The sequence below is a fragment of the Fundulus heteroclitus genome, chromosome 4 (genome assembly GCF_011125445.2).
Source record: "Fundulus heteroclitus isolate FHET01 chromosome 4, MU-UCD_Fhet_4.1, whole genome shotgun sequence".
Classification (NCBI taxonomy): Eukaryota; Metazoa; Chordata; class Actinopteri; order Cyprinodontiformes; family Fundulidae; genus Fundulus; species Fundulus heteroclitus.
The window spans coordinates 38,884,073-38,898,439 of record NC_046364.1 but is presented as its reverse complement, the minus strand read 5'-3'; the positions used below and the strand labels follow the sequence as shown (position 1 = coordinate 38,898,439).

General features: G+C 40.6%; 1 protein-coding gene across 1 annotated transcript in view; it reads left to right on the top strand.

Annotated features, from left to right (window-relative positions):
• The window catches only part of smyd3 (SET and MYND domain containing 3), a 101,401-nt gene that overhangs the window by 987 nt on the left and 86,047 nt on the right, over positions 1-14,367 (top strand). The gene's annotated exons all lie outside the window — the stretch shown is intronic.

The window sequence follows — 14,367 nt, the reverse complement described above, 5'->3', positions numbered from 1 at the left end:
AAAGTGGAAGCGCAATACTTTGGTTTGAATTGCCTGTTAATTTTCCCTCACGTTACCGGTAATGAACAACCAATGACTTAACTTGTAGCTTTGGAGTCTTTTTAGCTTAGCTTACAAGATTGCTCTGAGAAATAAAGATGGCAGTAAAAACTATGACATAGTTGTATAAAAAATGTAATACAAAACTGAAGGGTTTGAAAAATATGAACCAAAAATAATATAAAGATATCTACGCAGCACCTGAACAGACTACGTTCAGATTTTCTGTACTCCTAGAGACCTTAAATACACAACAAAATGTATTTAAGCGCTAGAAAAGTGGATTTTGCATGATAGGCCTATGTCCGCTTCAGTTTGATTTGTGAAAGTTAAATAAGTTATAGGGCTCCTTGAGTTCTTTTTTTTGCATTTGGAACTCATTAGAACGGCTCCAGCTCTAGAGTACTTAGACTTTTAAGACATGGACTATATTACTCAGGTCCTTAAACCTGGGATCCAGTACTGTCACCCCTGAGCCAAGTGATTTGTGTAATCTTTTGTTGCATTTCTCCAGTTCTGTTTTGAAGGTCTCCTTAGATTTGACCATGTATGTTGGCTCATCCTCATAGACTTTTGTGACCCACAACAGGTGACACAAAACTGGAAGCACCACTGAACAGGACGCACTTATGCACCTGTAGATTGAGAAAACCACATAAAGGACTTGTTACTAGCTTAATATACTATACAGTATAAAATATGATTCATTCACCAATATAGACACACATACTGACCTCTAATACACACTACGGTTTAACCTTATTCACTCATGCTCACTTATCCACCCCTCCCTCTCTTTCTCTAACACATGCAGACACATCACTTCTAACTATGGCTTATTTTTACAAACATGTTATAGATGGCAGTAAATTACCTCCAGTGTGCTCCAACACAGTTTCCAACTTCTTCAGTTTATCCAGCTCAGTGAGGGTTGGCATTGTGACATTGATCGCATTGCGTCTCTCAGTGGTTTTTGATATCGCAATACAGGATTGTTCATCTCCAGTGTACTGCTTCATCTGGTTGATATGTCCTCGAGAAGTGTCTCTTCCTTTTGAAAATGTGCGATTTGTTGCTATTCCAGGCAGCTCCATTGTGTTTTGGCAGGCTGTGCTTGAAATAGCCTACAGCTTTTTTGCATTTGGCTAATGTGCCGTCGAATGAGCTGCTCTGCAGAGAAACTGATGACTCAATGGAGGCAATGCATGACAAGGCATATGGTCAAAGGGTAGCTGCCTTACAGCAGTGATCATGTTGTTTGCCATCAGGAGCCAGTTTTCTCACGTTATATTAGATTATGACCGAAGTTCCCACTTTGTCCTAAAATAATTTGCAGTTCCCCAAAGTTAACAGTGATCACTTGTAAATGTCCCGTAGTCCCGCTTAAAACCATCTCTACTTTGGCTTTCTCCTCTTCCTACAAACCATGCATCTTAGGTACAGTGGTGGCTCCCAAAGGTAATTCATACCAACCAACCAATAGATAAGTTGAGACCCCCCCGGAACTTGAAGCCAAGAAAGATCATCCACCATACCTTTAATCATCACAATGACAAGAAATAAAAACTTGTAATGTTTCATTGTGTGTAATGAATCTATATAACATGAGTTTCACTCTCTGAAATACAGTATCTCACTTAAATGAGTACACCCACTACATTTTTGTAAATTTCATTAAGAAACAATTTGCTGATGACAAGCACATTAAGGACATGGATTACTGGAACCACATCTTACAGTCCGATGAGACCAAGCTAAATTTGTTTGGTTCAGATGGTGTCAAGCATGTGTGGCGGCAACCAGGTGAAAATAACTTTATTGTCATTTTGTATGCACAGAGTGCGTACAGAACGAAATTTCATTTGCATACAGCTTGAAAAATCACAGTAAATTACAGGATAAGGTGCAGCGGTGATTTATGTAAACAATTGAAATGTAAACAATGCAGGGGAAATAGACAGTGTGCAAAGACAAGTGTGTCTTGCCTACAGTCAAGCATGGTGGTGGAAGTTTATTGGTTTGGGGCGGAATGACCGCTGTCTGCTATGGGCAGCTACAGTTCATTCAGGGAAACCATGAATACCAACAGGTACTGTGACATCCTGAGACCGGGCATGACCCCCTCCCTACAGAAACTGGGCCACAGTGCAGTTTTCCAACATGACAAATCCAACTATACCTCCAAGACAACCGCTGACTTGCTAAAATAAAACTGAGGGTAAAGGTGCTAGACTGGTCATGCATGTCTCCAGACCCTTATCCCTGTGGAGCCTCCTCAGTTGAAAGGTTGATGAGTGTAAAGTCTCATACATCCACCATCTCTGTGAAGTCACCATTGTCATGATTTAGGTTTTTGTGTGTTTATTTTGGACTCTCTCTGGACTTGAACCAGCCACTATCCAGTCAATTAGCACAAATCAATTCCAGCTGCTGCCAGTGATTACTGTCAACTCTGGTCACCTGTTCACCTGCCTTCCCGTACCTGTCTCAGTCCTCCACTCTTTGCCAGAATGTCTCTTCTCATCTTGTGTCGTCTAGTGTGATGTGCTCTGCCTCTACCAGATCCTGTGTGCTCAGCCTGCTGGACTCTTTTGATAAAAGTTGCCAGTGTCTGTGTGCTGCAGTTCTATCTGTTTCCCTGTGAGTTCCAGTCGCTTGCTCTGCCCGTTCTGGTGGTTCCTCGGTCCACATCGCCTGTTCTGGTCTGTCACTACCTGCATCCTCTGGTCTCCTGCTCATCCCTGCCTGCCTGCACCATTCAGCCATTATTCATCTGTTTGGTCTGGTTCTGCTTGCCTGCCTCACCTACCACAACCTTTCCCCTTTTAATAAACCTTTTCAATCTTAACTCTGAGCTTGGCTGAATATCAGGTTCATCAGCGTCATCCATGAAGAATGGAAGAGGATTCCCATACAAACATGTGAAGCTCAGAAACTCCAACTTTCACTTAGGGGTGTACTCAATTTTGTTGCCAGTTGTTCAGAGGTTAATGGCTGTGTGTTGTTATTTTGATGGGACAGCAAATTTACACGGTTATACAATCTGTACACTGACTGCTTTAAATTGTATCAAAGTGTCATATCTTCACTGTTAAGGGTGTACTCACTTTTGTGAGATACTGCAAGTAACAAAAATCTGTTCCACAACATTCTCATTATTTAATCTGGATTTGTATACTTGCTGTTTGCCATCACACACAATATCTCGGTGTATCTCCATTTTTTTATTTATATGAATGGTTTATTACTCTTTCCTGGCACCTGTTGTTGGATATAGGCAGTTTTTACCTGCAGTGCCATCTGTTGTTTAGAATAAGAACTGCAGTGCTTTAACTGCACCTCAAGAAAGCAGTAAAAGCCAAAGGGATGTTCATTGCGGCTAAATTCTCTTCTGAGCAACGGTGACAGTTTTTGTTTTGTCTGCCTTGGAAATGATGAAAGAAACAGAAGTTCTAGAAACTGATTAAAGTAAAAGAGCCACAACACATTCTGTACTCCACAGATAACACATCAAACAGTATAGCCCAGATACCAAACACTTTGCAGTCTCTGCGTTCATGTGTGTATACATGGTGTTGGGGCAGCGTCGCTTCCATCAAGTCTTACCATTTGACACCAATCTCTCATTCAGCGTCTCTTTGGACCACGTGCAAAACACACACTGCAAGTAAGAAAAACATCTAAAAGCTCTTGTTTTATTTATAGAGCGAAATATTTGATTGAAAGCTAGATGACGGCAGTTTCCGTGGGGCCTTTGTTATTTTTAAAGAACGCGGAGACAAATATTGACAGGCAGTCCAACTTGAGAGGCTTGTTCTAATTTCAGCTGTGTGCTGACGCTTGTTAGCTGGAGGCTCAACAACAAAGAAGGAAAACTTTGAGTGTAGGCGCGTGTTATCAGCAAACCATGAATGTGAAATGTTAAAACATATGAATATATGGGTGGGTGTGAGAAAAACAAAAACTCCTCTGTTTCTTTAACTGTTAAGGACACTGAATCACTGAGTGTCTTGAATCTGTAGCCCAACCATAACACCGCCTGAACAGAAGCTGTAAGGTATGATCAGAGAGTCCATCACGTTCTCACCTTAATGCTCCTATATGACACTGGAACCAGTCTCAATTTGATATTTTGCCTGTGTCTCTATGTACAAAAATGATTAATCCCTGTGCTTCCTGGTTTTTAATCAAGTTATGTCTGTCTGTGTGTCTGAAACAGGCAATTACCAGCCTTTGATTTGACATCAGTAAAGAGTTTTAAAAATTCAAGATACATAATATTTGTTTTGCATAAGTCAAATAAAACATTACTTATCTAGAAGTGTTAAGGTTTTGCATTTTACATTAAGAGTGACATATTTGCCTGTCCTCTCAGGAAAGTACATGTGTCTGTAATATATAGCAAATTCTAGAAATTCTCAGAGTTATGATGAGAGAAATAAACACAGAAAAACCTTGCTAGATGAAGTTGTTGCCATGTTTTGAGAGGTGAACAGGAGATTTCAGACAGCTGAATTATTAGGTTCTACATTGATAGTCCTAAAAACTTATTTTTCTCTTTTTAAAAGGGAATATGTTCTCATACATTTAGTGATGCTTTAATAGAGGAATATGTAAAGTACTTAAACAATACATTTGCTAGAGCTGATAAAACAAAACAAGAGACATTAATGGTCACAAATTAGCCACCAGAACTATCACTAATCCAGTGTTGTCTCATGTTTTACATTAGAATCCGCGTTTTACCAGAATAATGAGCTACGCTCTCATGTTTACAGGAAGCCATTTTAATGTCCAGCACAATAAGCTTCCATCCTTTTATATTAATTATACAAAATTACAAACAAGATGTGTTGGAAAACAGTGTTTCATGACTGACTGATATCCGTCAGGTTAATTCAACATAACTCAAGTGAAGACATTGATTCTCTCAGCGATTAAAAAGACAACATGAGACTGTTAAAAAAAAACCCCACAAGACAAAGTTTACTTTTATTTGTTTTTATTAAGTAAAAGATTAAAAATAAAGCAAAACAACAGCCCTGACACAATTATGTGTAGTTTTACCGACAAGTTGATGAGCAATCCTGTAAAGACTGGGATCTGCCCCCCTGGCATCCTTGTGCTGTTTTCAGGACAACCGCTCCAAGATGATGGCCGTATTTTATGTGCCGAGGTGGCCATGGTCTACTCTTTCATATGTCTATGCTTTGAGCCACCCATATATACACACTGTATCTGTTATGTATGTCTGCTTCATGTGAAAAATATATTGTGTAATGTTATGAAAGCTTTTTATGTATTTTCTTTACCATTAGAATATTCTGAAAAGGGGAATGAATACGGATCAAACAGGTTTTTCTCTGTTCATGCTCTGTAATAATTCATAACACTGGAGCATCTAGACACAATGATATTAAATACAGTTGCATGTATACATGAGGACAGAATGGGTAAACAGAGGAGGAAAGGGTGAAAATTACCTGCTGATTCTCAAATAAGCCTTTTTTTATTTTTTATTTACTTTGTTCTCCCGACCTGATGAGGTGAAATTTTCCCACTTTCAGATGTGTCTAATACACGCACGTCTGTGCCGTCTCACAAGCAGCTTTTTTGCATAATGTGTAAAGGCAACACCCTGATGCTGACTCTTTTCCAAACATCCAGCGCCTTTTTACCCGCAGACAGACTGATAAGAATGTGTGTGAATCTGGCTGTATAGGGAGCATACAGATGACTGCTTTAGGTGCAGTTTGACAAACCAAGAGGAGCAGATGAGAGGAAAGGGAAAGACTCAAAAGTGAAACTAGCAGTCCTCCTCCTTTCACCTCCTCTCAATTTATTCTCCCATCTGCCTCTGCCAACATCCGTCTTTCTACCTTCCTTACATCCCTCTCATTTTTTCATCTTCTCTTCTGGCTTACCCTTGCCTATCTCTTTTCACCATCGTATCTCTTTGTGAAAATGCATTTTTGTCTCTCCAGCCTTTTGGCTTCCCCGTTGCTAACGTTGGAGATTACTTTTTTTGTATTCTACCTTGGTCTTTACCCATCTCCTCCCAAACAGTGTTGTTTTTTTATCTCCTGCTGTTTCACACCCAGGTGCCTGGAAAAAAAAATTGCGCACAGCTGTATCATTTGTAAACCAAGTTATCTGCTGTACGCAGGGAATCCACCTCCACGTGTGTGTGTGTGTGTGTGTGTGTGTGTGTGTGTGTTTACTAATCATCTCAAAAGCACATCTGTTCACAGAAATTAAATCTTGGTCCTCAGGAGTATGAAAATAAAAGTTGTCTGCCGGGCCCTAGTTTTGTGCAGCACAGTTAATGAAAATCCTTTTTTTTTTTTTTTATCCTCATTAGAAATTTGGGTCCAAGAAAAAGAGCTCTGTGAGGATTTATTATTATGCAGATAATAGATGGTACATCTGTTATTTGTTTGCTCTGATAAATGGAGGCAAGAATCCTGCAAAATAGTCACAATTCAAGACCATAACTGTGACTATTATATATAATTTTAGCAGCTTAATTTTGCTTGATTGGTAAAGATTTTAGTTCTTGTGGACCAGTCTGGGTGTTTTATTTTTCTGCAGTTGATTACTGGCTTTCTATGTCCCCTAATGTCTCTTGATGTTCCCTTGGCTCCTTCTGCAGCCCCGCTTTGTCTGTTCTTCAGAGCTCAGGATCTTTTGTGACTTCTTGTTTGCATTTCAGTGAGAATATCACACTGCCATACTTCTTTCATTAGGCTTCATTCTGCTTGTTAGAAATTCAGCTGCCAGGCATTTAACTGAGATCAAACCACATCTGCTCATACTTCTCCTGGTTACTCCCTTTACCCTGGGTCTTCGTATGGCTGAGAATGGCTCTAAAAATGATGAGATCGCCTCCAATAGCCTAAATTACAGAGCTCCATAAATAAGCTATCTAGAATATTGAAATGATGCATAGTAGCATTACTCAAATATATTTCCTTTCCTTTTGTCCCATAAATGAAGGTAAAAGTGTATTAGCATTACAGCACTGCTTACAAAGCATTAAATGTATCTGCTGGATATTAATAATATTGGTATATTTTAATAAAGTAGACAATCCCTATCCCTATGTCTGGCTCGTTTAAAGGTAGCTAGAAACGTGGGTGTCCATTGATGGCCAGCTGACATTTAAACACTCCATTGTGCGACTGTGCCACTTTGCATTGTTAAACCCTAACATGATAAATACCAGGCTGTACTTAACCCAATGGACCTCCCAGCTGCTGATCCAGTAGTCTTTGGTCATCTTCACCTTGATTACTGCAACCCTGTCCTAACTTGCCTCCCTGCCTGTGCCGTGAAACCTCTGCAGATGGTCCGGAATGTGTTGGTGCATCTTTAATCAGCCTAAAAAGAGCACATGTCACCATTTTGTTTGTTGAGCTCCACTGGATAGTCTTAGCCCCTCGTATCAAATTCAAGTCACCGACATTGACCTACAGAGTTTTTAATGGGATGACTCAAATCTACTAAACTGTCCTTGGAAAGGTTTATTTCACAAATCTGTCACAGTGGTCATCAATGGATTTTCAGCTGGTTTTGCCCTAACCAAGTTCAAGACAATCCCGACTGTTTTCATGTGTTGTTCCGTGATGTTGGAAGAACCAGAACAGAGGTGGTCTTATCTATTTTCAAGACACCTTTGAAGACCCAGCTCTTTAGAGGATACCTACCCTATATTTTGCAACTTCCTCTCTGCATTGTCTTTATTACGCAGGGGCCTCTATGAAATTCTGACTGTATGATAACCTTATGCAAAAACATCATGGTATTATGATTATAGTGTTAAATAGCATGATTTTATTGACGTAATGTATCTGTCAGGATTTTAGGATCTGAACCCGAATTCAGCCACACATATAGCCACGTTTAAAGAGTCTTTATTGAGAATGTTGAATGGTGGAATGTAGAACCAGAAGGCTGTACCGGGCTGCAGCAGAGGAATGGTGGAGATGGCGGAAGCAGGGCGGTGGAGCAGAAGCAGGAAGCAGAGGCTAGACGGACGAATGGAGCAGGCAGGCGGACGAAGGAAGCACAGGCAGGTTGACGTAAGGCAAGGCTGGGATGAGGTTCGTAGGAAGAATGATGATGATCCGGCGGGGAAGAGCAGACTGATAGAGGCTTAAGTAGGAGTGTTGACAGGTGAAATCAGTCCGGCTTAATTAGTAACGGCAGGTGGCAGGAATCAGTGGTGGAGTGAGGAACTGAGCTGAATGAACGGTTGAAGGATCTGGAACTGTTCAGGGTGTGGCACGAAAAACTGAACCCTGACAGTATCACATTGGAAGTGTTTATTGAGTTTTATAATCCGAAGTGGTGTTTAACGTAAGCATTAAATGTAAATGGTTGCATCCGCAAAGAAGCAACAGAAGTTACAAGAATGAACGAGTGTAGGCTACACAAAATGCGCAGCTACAGCTGCGGACGGAGGCATTCGCTACTTTGCCGTTTCACTTAAAACTAATCAAATGCACAATCCAACAACTCCAAAATGCTCTGGCATACACGTTGTGACCAGCACAATCACCAAGCCATCTGCCTCTGTAACACGGTGGTGGTATTTGTTTTACTATTGCCTGATGCTAAAGGTAGCTTGTTCAGTTCAAGATGTCATAAAATGTAGCTTGAATTTGGCATATAGCGATGGGTGACGCTCCCGCATATTAGATGTATTGCCTCCTCTGGCTGCCTCTGTACTAAAGCATGTCTTGCATGTAGGGCAACCTTCTTCCTCCAAGCCATTACCGTTTGTCTTCCCGTGGTAGCCGAAGTATTTCCATACAGCTGAGCGGACGATTCTTTTGGGCTGGTTTGGGGCAGTCACCTCCTTCAGCCATCATACTACCTGCAGAGCTTGCAGCTACACAGGGGTGCGTTGGGGGAGGGGTCGTAATGCTGCTGCTGCACACGGCCTGAGTGATCTGACCACTTTCTCTCTGACGAGATTTATAAATAAAAAATGGTTATACCACAGGAACAATGACGGAAAACTGTAGTGGTCTTGAAACCGTGACTTTTTCATACCATGGTATACCATGTAACCGGCTCATGCCTAGTCTTTATGTACTTGCCTACATTCTATTTCCGCACTCCTTTCTGCTGATGCAGGAAAATCTTCTGTGTCTGTCCTACTATATCAGTGTTTTTGATACTGTTGACAACACAGCTTTGTTAAATAAAAAAGTTTATGGCTGGTACTTTACGCTCTGCATTGGACTGGTTATCTTTTCTATATGTTAAGAGATTCTACAATCAAGACACATAAGTTCTCCCTGGACTCTGGTCCTCTAACGTGGAACTCACCATGGATCAGTTCTTGGCCCATTATTATCTTTCTTTTTGAAATTACCCTGTCTTTTTTGATGTATCCTATCACATCTGTACCGATGACATACGATAGTATGTATCTTTATAACAAAAACCCCTGGATAGGCTGTCCACCCTTGCCCAATGTCTTTCACAGATCAGTGACTGGTAATTTTCTGTTTTTAAACACAAATAAGACAGAAACCTTGATAATTGCTCCTAGTCACCTGCATTCTAAAGTCAGACAGTTGCCTTTCTTCCCCAGCAACCAAATTCAATGTTAAAAAAATCTAGCAGTTACATTAGACTCCTTATTAGACTTTTGACTCGCACATGTCTGTTTCTCGCTCCTGTTTCTATCACTTAAGATACATTAGTAAAATACGAGAGCTGTATCGAGCTGACCTAGAGAACATTATTAATTAATTTGCGTCATCACGTTTAGACTACTGTAATGCTCTTTTCTCCAGTCTGGTCAGATCGTCAAAGGACACAACACACCATCGCAGGACTTTTGTAGACTTTGCACTGAAGTTATGTGGTAGATTTGGCCAATTGTAATTATTTTTTGGTTTTATTGTTTGAAATATTCAGTTTATAAAGTAATACCTATGTGTTTGTGGGATAGTTGGATGAACATGCATGAAAAGGGCCCAACTCTTTCCTTTAGGCCCCATGCTGTGTGTCTGTGTGTGTAGCACTATAATAATGGAACAGAGAGTCCCTTCCCATATGATTCCCCTCAGGTTAAAGATGACTCAAGATGCAGCTGGTCTCTCACTCACTCACACACACACACACACACACACACACACACACTCACAGACAGACAGACAGACAGACAGACAGACAGACAGACAGACAAACGTTGGTATGTACACCATTGTGTGGACCTTCCATTGACTTCCATTCATTTTCTATTGCTTTCTATGCCCTAACCCTAAACTGAACCTAAACTCAATTCACACCTTAGCCCTAAACCTCATTTGGCTCTTGAGCTTTGCTGGGGTCTGCGTCATACCCATGTCCAACAGTAGATGGCAGTGGTGACTCTTTAGGAGTTGTATCCCAATTAGTTTGTATTTAAATTCACTCCTGTTCACTTTTTAAAAGACCATCAGTTGTGATGCTGATAGAGAAGCTGTGGCTCTGCTTCACTTCTTTAATTTTTTGAAAATGTAATTTTTTTAAAACTGTACAGTATATATTTTTTTTATATTGTGAATTTGCTTTTTGCTGCTGGTACACCTGAATTTCCCCATTGTGGGACAATAAAGGATCATTCTATTCTGCTCTTTTCAATTCTATTATGTTTCCTGTTTTGACCTGTTTTTTTTTTTTTTTGTATCTGGCACAAACAGCCCAGAAACTACCACAGATGTGCTCATTTGCAAAACAATCAAGAAAGGTGCAGCTTATATATAGATATTTACTGAATATTTGAATGTGGCACAGTTAAGGTTGCAGCGCTGCAAAGAACCCAGATAATTAAAAATCATTGTGTCAACTCACATCAGTTGCATGCTGTTGCGGGTCTGTTTACTGAGGCCGTGCGGCACTGCGAAAAATTCTGCAAGAAGTAAGTTTGACCAGACAGCGCAGCAGTTACCGGATCAAGCTCCTGAATTTCACGAGCTAAACACAACCTAAACAGTAAACGTCGGGCGCTAGACAGGATAAAGTTCCGGAATTTCAGAATAAAATCATCGCACCCACTTAGGTAGCTTGACCAGTGTAAACAAAACGGCAACACAGAAACACAAGGAAACAGAGGGGGTTTTGGAGGATGAAATAGGATATTTAAGCGCACGGATACTGAGTCTTGCCCTAAAAATGAAAACTATGGCTGTTTTTTATAATTTATAATGGATAGCAACAGAAAGGACCACAGGAACTTCTGTTCTTGCCAGTCCCCTTTCCGCAACTGGAGCCGCAGCTGGCCTTGGAGCAGCGTGAGTCGGGGTTTACGGAAAACCAGAACTGGATCAGGACTGCAACCTGCACCACATTCAATGTTTGCCCTGTGTTACTCTGCTGTGGTTTTCCACTTGTAGTGGTTGGACGAGTTCATTCAATAATTATTAACATGCATGAAAGCTCCCAAATACTTGTAGTTGGGGGGGGGGGGGATCTCCTGAACACAGTGCTGCAGCCTGTACTCATGGGGAATCAATTACCATGCTGCACACACCAAGAGGGATATGCTGAGGTAGGCCTAATTAGATATCTTACTGCAAAGACTTAGCAAAACTGACCACATATACACACATGTAAGAACACAGATCTGCCGACTTGCATATCAATGGAGTAAGCAGCATCTCCCAGTTCCTTGGTGAGTGACAGCTTTTATGACCTGCATGTTCCTTCCCTATTATTTATACTTCTCCTATTCTTCTTCTGTCTCTATCTTTGTTTGTCTTGACTGCATTTTTTTTTACTGAACCTTCCATTTAAATTAACATCTGTTTTGTGCTTTTGGCTTGGATCTTAAAATGAAAAAAAGAAAAGGGGAAAAAAGGAGCGACTTGCTTGTGCTAGTCTTTTTTCACAACTACAAGGTTCCCATTAGATGTAAGTAAGCTGCATGATATTAGGAAAACAAGCAATAATAGTGCTTAATATTGCAACAATGATATGATTTTCAATAGATAATTATCTTAAGGTTCTTACCAAATGCAGACTCTTTAGAATGAGTGGTCACTCCAGTTACTGGAAAACAAAAACCCAAACATTACAGTTTGTGTATCTGAACAGCAAGGTTTGATTGTAAAATGTTGCTGCCAGCTGCTGTTCTGGCTTTCAAACTTAGTTGTAGTTCCTTAATGACTTCATTAGTGCTTTACCATCTAAAACTCTAAATGTTGAGTGTCAAGTGAGACTAATTGCATGGCACCAAAAATAATTAGCTATGTATTTATTGCAGTTCAGACAGTTATTGGCAATATGCTTATTGTGTACAGTGACACCTCAATACCAATGACTTAGCCACATATTGTGCAGTATTTGGTGTAAAGGAACCCACATACTTACGTGGACAGAGTCCATCTTCAGTATGCAGACTTGGCGCATACAGATGTATGTATTTGTTGGCATCAATTGCAGAGTTATGAGGCAGTGATTGTGACGTCATGAAGAAAGGATTATGCGATAAGAACTGTGATTTCATTGATGGTGTTTAGAAACACCAAAAACAACTTATGGCTCAGGATGTTACTTTTGCCGTTTTTAAGCAATATTTTCTACTATTTTGTTCCATGAGAGCATCAGTAAATGAAAAAAGGCTTTTAAGGTATGACTGATTGCAATTATTACATCCTGTTCAGTGGTCTGATCACATTATTTAATGTAACCGGTGTAAGGAAGAACCCTTTTTGATAATGGGTTAGTTTTATCCTCTAGCACAGTGTTTGTTTGTGTTGCTCTGATTGTATGCAAAGCTGCACAATATGTGAAATTGGAATCATTTGCTGGTTAATGAGTCACACACTCAGATTTTCTTTAAATGTTATCAGCGACAGCTACCAGATGCGGGTAGTAACCAGTCACCTTTCCCCAGTTACAGTCAGTACATGTTTACAAAAGTGGACTTCTAGGAGTAGTTTTACTGCACAACACTTTTTACTTCTATCCATCCGTCCGTCCGTCTTCTTCCATTATCCGGGGTCGGGTCGCGGGGGTAGCAGCTTCAGTAGGGAGGCCCAGACGTCCCTCTCCCCAGCCACTTGGGCCAGCTCCTCAGGAGGAATCCCAAGACGTTCCCAGGCCAGCAGAGAGACATAGTCCCTCCAGCGTGTCCTGGGTCTTCCCCTGGGTCTCCTCCCGGTGGGACGTGCCCGGAACACCTCACCAGGGAGGCGTCCAGGAGGCATCCTGACCAGATGCCCGAGCCACCTCAACTGGCTCCTCTCGACGTGGAGGAGCAGCGGCTCTACTCTGAGTCCTCCCCGGATGACTGAGCTCCTCACCCTATCTCTAAGGGAGAGCCCAGACACACTACGAAGAAAACTCATTTCAGCCGCTTGTATCCGGGATCTCGTTCTTTCGGTCACAACCCAATAGACCATAGATGAGGGTAGGAACGTAGATCAACCGGTAAATTGAAAGCTTTTTACTTTTACTTGAGCGATATTATTTTGAATTCACGCTACTCTTGGTTGAGTATAGTTTCTGATTACTCTGACCAGTCCTATCTGTGTAACCCGTCAAGTGAACATACAGTAAACTGCACTCATTGTCAATAGAAGCACTTTTGTTTGGAAGTTTTTGTTTATTCTGCTTTCATTTACAGATGTGTAATGATGTTATTTACTTAAAAAAGAAGTTTGTTCTTTAAACTACCTTTATCTTACTTTTTGATTACATCACTTTCACTAATTAAATCAAATGTACGTCCAAACAGTTAGAAATTGAGTATCCTTTTCACAAAATACTTTTTCTCTCTTGCTTAGAGTTATGTTTTTCAAAATGGCCTTGCATTGGTTTGGTCCCTGGCTTGGACTTTGTCTCTAACGTCCCGCGGGGCCTCGGTCTTTTCTTATATTGATGAGCTCTGGGCTTATCTGGATTCAGGTTCAGGTTAGGTGGTCTGCTGGTTCCACCTTTTTAAAGTCAGTCAGATGTTAGTTAAAAAATTAAGATTGAACAACTTGCAACCCAAATTCATGCTCTGTTTGCTTCTGAGGTTTTACTTTTCTGCTTCATTGCGTTGTTCAGAGGAAAGCTCCCTCAGGCTAGAGGAAACTGCTTTAGAGTCTGTTGCAATCCATCTAAAGTTGCTTGTCCACTAAAGCTGATCAAAGTTTAGCTGCTCTGTGGGGCACCAATAACCAGAACGCACACACACACACACAATACAAAATACTTTTTTGATTTTATTTTTCAAAGCAGGCTTTTAAGGATGTTTTATATTTTAAAGTCCTGTAAAAGAAATCCATAATTTATTACCTAGCTTTGTTTTTTTTTTTTTTTCATGGTTGTACAGTTGTAGGT